General features: G+C 46.6%; 7 non-coding genes and 7 pseudogenes across 7 annotated transcripts; all 14 read left to right on the top strand.

Moving 5' to 3' along the window:
- Positions 1-105: 105 nt before the first annotated feature.
- LOC144939719 (5S ribosomal RNA) lies at positions 106-229 on the top strand (annotated as a pseudogene).
- Positions 230-457: 228 nt separating this feature from the next.
- Positions 458-576, top strand: LOC144939553 (5S ribosomal RNA; annotated as a pseudogene).
- Positions 577-825: 249 nt separating this feature from the next.
- On the top strand, positions 826-934 carry LOC144939949 (5S ribosomal RNA; annotated as a pseudogene).
- Positions 935-1,183: 249 nt separating this feature from the next.
- LOC144939609 (5S ribosomal RNA) lies at positions 1,184-1,302 on the top strand (annotated as a pseudogene).
- A 249-nt stretch (positions 1,303-1,551) lies between these two features.
- Positions 1,552-1,670, top strand: LOC144939225 (5S ribosomal RNA). Its single transcript, XR_013638416.1, has one exon. It is a non-coding gene; the product is annotated as a 5S ribosomal RNA (ribosomal RNA).
- A 249-nt stretch (positions 1,671-1,919) lies between these two features.
- On the top strand, positions 1,920-2,038 carry LOC144939369 (5S ribosomal RNA). Its single transcript, XR_013638551.1, has one exon. It is a non-coding gene; the product is annotated as a 5S ribosomal RNA (ribosomal RNA).
- Positions 2,039-2,286: 248 nt separating this feature from the next.
- Positions 2,287-2,405, top strand: LOC144939486 (5S ribosomal RNA). Its single transcript, XR_013638661.1, has one exon. It is a non-coding gene; the product is annotated as a 5S ribosomal RNA (ribosomal RNA).
- Positions 2,406-2,655: 250 nt separating this feature from the next.
- Positions 2,656-2,774, top strand: LOC144939415 (5S ribosomal RNA). Its single transcript, XR_013638594.1, has one exon. It is a non-coding gene; the product is annotated as a 5S ribosomal RNA (ribosomal RNA).
- A 249-nt stretch (positions 2,775-3,023) lies between these two features.
- Positions 3,024-3,132, top strand: LOC144940094 (5S ribosomal RNA; annotated as a pseudogene).
- Positions 3,133-3,381: 249 nt separating this feature from the next.
- Positions 3,382-3,500, top strand: LOC144939294 (5S ribosomal RNA). The gene has a single exon (XR_013638482.1). It is a non-coding gene; the product is annotated as a 5S ribosomal RNA (ribosomal RNA).
- Positions 3,501-3,750: 250 nt separating this feature from the next.
- Positions 3,751-3,869, top strand: LOC144939416 (5S ribosomal RNA). The gene has a single exon (XR_013638595.1). It is a non-coding gene; the product is annotated as a 5S ribosomal RNA (ribosomal RNA).
- A 248-nt stretch (positions 3,870-4,117) lies between these two features.
- Positions 4,118-4,236, top strand: LOC144939485 (5S ribosomal RNA). Its single transcript, XR_013638660.1, has one exon. It is a non-coding gene; the product is annotated as a 5S ribosomal RNA (ribosomal RNA).
- Positions 4,237-4,486: 250 nt separating this feature from the next.
- LOC144939971 (5S ribosomal RNA) lies at positions 4,487-4,595 on the top strand (annotated as a pseudogene).
- A 249-nt stretch (positions 4,596-4,844) lies between these two features.
- Positions 4,845-4,953, top strand: LOC144940093 (5S ribosomal RNA; annotated as a pseudogene).
- The last annotated feature ends 47 nt before the right edge of the window (positions 4,954-5,000 follow it).

Here is a 5,000-nt window from a genome sequence, read left to right as displayed (position 1 = left end):
TCAACCAGGAGTCCAGAATAAACGTTTTCATGAGTGTTGACCACCCGCAGTAGAGTTGAATCTTGAATTTTACTTAAGAATGTGCGTCAGGTCTCTGCAAGTATGGCCTACGACCATATCACCCTGAATGCGCCTGATCTCGTCTGAGCTCGGAAGCTAAGCAGGGTCCGAGCCTGGTTAGTTAGTACTTGGATGGGAGACTGCCTGGGAATACCAGGTGTTGTAGGCTTTTGCATTTGCGTATCTTCAATTCACCCACTCAGTTCACCTGCCAATTGCACGTTTAAATGGTGTATTGCATTGGGATCAAGATTTTCTTGTAAAAGACCGTTTAATGCCACTCTTTCCGGGCACAACCAGGAGTCCAGAATAAACGTTTACATGAATGTTGACCTCCCGCAGTAGAGTTGAATTTTGATTTTTACATATGAATGTGCGTCAGGTCTCTGCAAGTATGGCCTACGACCATATCACCCTGAATGCGCCCGATCTCGTCTGATCTCGGAAGCTAAGCAGGGTCGAGCCTCGTTAATACTTGGATGGTAGACTGCCAGGGAATACCAGGTGTTGTAGGCTTTTGCATTTTCGCATCTGGATGGGTCGCGTTTTACTCTTCAATTCAGGCAGTCAGTTCACCTGCCAATTGCACGCGGATATGGTGTACTGCATTGGGATCAATATTTTCTTGTAAAAGACCGTTTAATGCCACTCTTTCGGGGCTCAACCAGGAGTCCAGAATAAACGTTTTCATGAGTGTTGACCTCCCGCAGAAGAGTTGAATCTTGAATTTTACTTAAGAATGTGCGTCAGGTCTCTGCAAGTATGGCCTACGACCATATCACCCTGAATGCGCCCGATCTCGAAAGCTACGCAGGGTCGAGCCTGGTTAGTACTTGGATGGGAGACTGCCTGGGAATACCAGGTGTTGTAGGCTTTTGCATTTTCGTATCTGGATGGGTCGCGTTTTACTCTTCAATTCACCCAGTCAGTTCACCTGCCAATTGCACGCGGATATGGTGTACTGCATTGGGATCAAGATTTTCTTGTAAAAGACCGTTTAATGCCACTCTTTCGGGGCTCAACCAGGAGTCCAGAATGAACGTTTTCATGAGTGTTGACCTCCCGCAGTAGAGTTGAATCTTGATTTTAACATATGAATGTGCGTCAGGTCTCTGCAAGTATGGCATACGACAATATCACCCTGAATGCGCCCGATCTCGTCTGATCTTGGAAGCTAAGCAGGGTCGAGCCTGTTGAGTACTTGGATGGAAGACTGCCTGGGAATACCAGGTGTTGTAGGCTTTTGCATTTTCGTATCTGGATGGGTCGCGTTTTACTCTTCAATTCACCCAGTCAGTTCACCTGCCAATTGCACGCGGATATGGTGTACTGCATTGGGATCAAGATTTTCTTGTAAAAGACCGTTTAATGCCACTCTTTCGGGGCTCAACCAGGAGTCCAGAATAAACGTTTTCATGAGTGTTGACCTCCCGCAGTAGAGTTGAATCTTGATTTTAACATATGAATGTGCGTCAGGTCTCTGCAAGTATGGCCTACGACCATATCACCCTGAATGCGCCCGATCTCGTCTGATCTTGGAAGCTAAACAGGGTCGAGCCTGGTTAGTACTTGGATGGGAGACTGCCTGGTAATACCAGGTGTTGTAGGCTTTTGCATTTTGGTATCTGGATGGGTCGCGTTTTACTCTTTAATTCACCCAGTCAGTTCACCTGCCAATTGCACGCGGATATGGTGTACTGCATTGGGATCAAGATTTTCTTGTAAAAGACCGTTTTATGCCACTCTTTCGGGGCTCAACCAGGAGTCCAGAATAAACGTTTTCATGAGTGTTGACCACCTGCAGTAGAGTTGAATCTTGATTTTTACAAATGAATGTGCGTCAGGTCTCTGCAAGTATGGCCTACGACAATATCACCCTGAATGCGCCCGATCTCGTCTGATCTTGGAAGCTAAGCAGGGTCGAGCCTGGTGAGTACTTGGATGGAAGACTGCCTGGGAATACCAGGTGTTGTAGGCGTTTGCATTTTCGCATCTGGATGGGTCGCGTTTAACTCTTCAATTCACCCAGTCAGTTCACCTGCCAATTGCACGTGGATATGGTGTACTGCATTGGGATCAAGATTTTATTGTAAAAGACCGTTTAATGCCACTCTTTCGGGGCTCAACCAGGAGTCCAGAATAAACGTTTCATGAGTGTTGACCTCCCGCAGTAGAGTTGAATCTTGATTTTTACATGTGAATGTGCGTCAGGTTTCTGCAAGTATGTCGTACGACCATATCACCCTGAATGCGCCCGATCTCGTCTGATCTCGGAAGCTAAGCAGCGTAGAGCCTGGTTAGTACTTATATGGGAGACTGCCTGGGAATACCAGGTGTTGTAGGCTTTTGCATTTTCGCTTCTGGATGGGTCGCGTTTTACTCTTCAATTCACCCAGTCAGTTCACCTGCCAATTGCACGAGGATATGGTTGTACTGCATTGGGATCAATATTTTCTTGTAAAAGACCGTTTAATGCCACTCTTTCGGGGCTCAATTAGGAGTCCAGAATAAACGTTTTCATGAGTGTTGACCTCCCGCAGTAGAGTTGAATCTTGATTTTTACATATGTATGTGCGTCAGGTCTCTGCAAGTATGGCATTCGACCATATCACCCTGAATGCGCCCGATCTCGTCTGATCTCGGAAGCTAAGCAGGTTCGAGCCTGGTTAGTACTTGAATGGGAGACTGCCTGGGAACACCAGGTGTTGTAGGCTTTTGCATTTTCGTATCTGGATGGGTCGCGTTTTACTCTTCAATTCACCCAATCAGTTCACCTGCCAATTGCACGCGGATATGGTGTACTGCATTGGGATCAATATTTTCTTGTAAAAGACCGTTTAATGCCACTCTTTCGGGGCTCAACCAGGAGTCCAGAATAAACGTTTTCATGAGTGTTGCCCTCCCGCAGTAGAGTTGAATCTTGATTTTAACATATGAATGTGCGTCAGGTCTCTGCAAGTATGGCCTACGAGCATATCACCCTGAATGCGCCTGATCTTGGAAGCTAAGCAGGGTCGAGCCTGGTGAGTACTTGGATGGGAGACTGCCTGGGAATACCAGGTGTTGTAGGCTTTTGCATTTTCGTATCTGGATGGGTCGCGTTTTACTCTTCAATTCACCCAGTCAGTTCACCTGCCAATTGCACGCGGATATGGTGTACTGCATTGGGATCAAGATTTTCTTGTAAAAGACCGTTTAATGCCACTCTTTCGGGGCTCAACCAGGAGTCCAGAATAAACGTTTTCATGAGTGTTGACCTCCTGCAGTAGAGTTGAATCTTGATTTTTACAAATGAATGTGCGTCAGGTCTCTGCAAGTATGGCGTACGACCATATCACCCTGAATGCGCCCGATCTCGTCTGATCTCGGAAGCTAAGCAGCGTAGAGCCTGGTTAGTACTTATATGGGAGACTGCCTGGGAATACCAGGTGTTGTAGGCTTTTGCATTTTCGCTTCTGGATGGGTCGCGTTTTACTCTTCAATTCACCCAGTCAGTTCACCTGCCAATTGCACGTGGATATGGTTGTACTGCATTGGGATCAATATTTTCTTGTAAAAGACCGTTTAATGCCACTCTTTCGGGGCTCAATCAGGAGTCCAGAATAAACGTTTTCATGAGTGTTGACCTCCCGCAGTAGAGTTGAATCTTGATTTTTACAAATGAATGTGCGTCAGGTCTCTGCAAGTATGGCCTACGACAATATCACCCTGAATGCGCCCGATCTCGTCTGATCTTGGAAGCTAAGCAGGGTCGAGCCTGGTGAGTACTTGGATGGAAGACTGCGTGGGAATACCAGGTGTTGTAGGCGTTTGCATTTTCGCATCTGGATGGGTCGCGTTTAACTCTTCAATTCACCCAGTCAGTTCACCTGCCAATTGCACGTGGATATGGTGTACTGCATTGGGATCAAGATTTTATTGTAAAAGACCGTTTAATGCCACTCTTTCGGGGCTCAACCAGGAGTCCAGAATAAACGTTTCATGAGTGTTGACCTCCCGCAGTAGAGTTGAATCTTGATTTTTACATGTGAATGTGCGTCAGGTTTCTGCAAGTATGTCGTACGACCATATCACCCTGAATGCGCCCGATCTCGTCTGATCTCGGAAGCTAAGCAGCGTAGAGCCTGGTTAGTACTTATATGGGAGACTGCCTGGGAATACCAGGTGTTGTAGGCTTTTGCATTTTCGCTTCTGGATGGGTCGCGTTTTACTCTTCAATTCACCCAGTCAGTTCACCTGCCAATTGCACGAGGATATGGTTGTACTGCATTGGGATCAATATTTTCTTGTAAAAGACCGTTTAATGCCACTCTTTCGGGGCTCAATCAGGAGTCCAGAATAAACGTTTTCATGAGTGTTGACCTCCCGCAGTAGAGTTGAATCTTGATTTTTACATATGTATGTGCGTCAGGTCTCTGCAAGTATGGCATTCGACCATATCACCCTGAATGCGCCCGATCTCGGAAGCTAAGCAGGGTCGAGCCTGGTTAGTACTTGAATGGGAGACTGCCTGGGAACACCAGGTGTTGTAGGCTTTTGCATTTTCGTATCTGGATGGGTCGCGTTTTACTCTTCAATTCACCCAATCAGTTCACCTGCCAATTGCACGCGGATATGGTGTACTGCATTGGGATCAATATTTTCTTGTAAAAGACCGTTTAATGCCACTCTTTCGGGGCTCAACCAGGAGTCCAGAATAAACGTTTTCATGAGTGTTGCCCTCCCGCAGTAGAGTTGAATCTTGATTTTAACATATGAATGTGCGTCAGGTCTCTGCAAGTATGGCCTACGAGCATATCACCCTGAATGCGCCTGATCTTGGAAGCTAAGCAGGGTCGAGCCTGGTGAGTACTTGGATGGGAGACTGCCTGGGAATACCAGGTGTTGTAGGCTTTTGCATTTTCGTATCTGGATGGGTCGCGTTTTACTCTTCAATTCAC

Source organism: Lampetra fluviatilis, chromosome 22, assembly GCF_964198595.1.
Source record: "Lampetra fluviatilis chromosome 22, kcLamFluv1.1, whole genome shotgun sequence".
NCBI classification, from domain to species: Eukaryota; Metazoa; Chordata; class Hyperoartia; order Petromyzontiformes; family Petromyzontidae; genus Lampetra; species Lampetra fluviatilis.
Note: the sequence above shows the minus strand (reverse complement) of the source record. Positions and strands in the feature narration are given on the sequence as shown.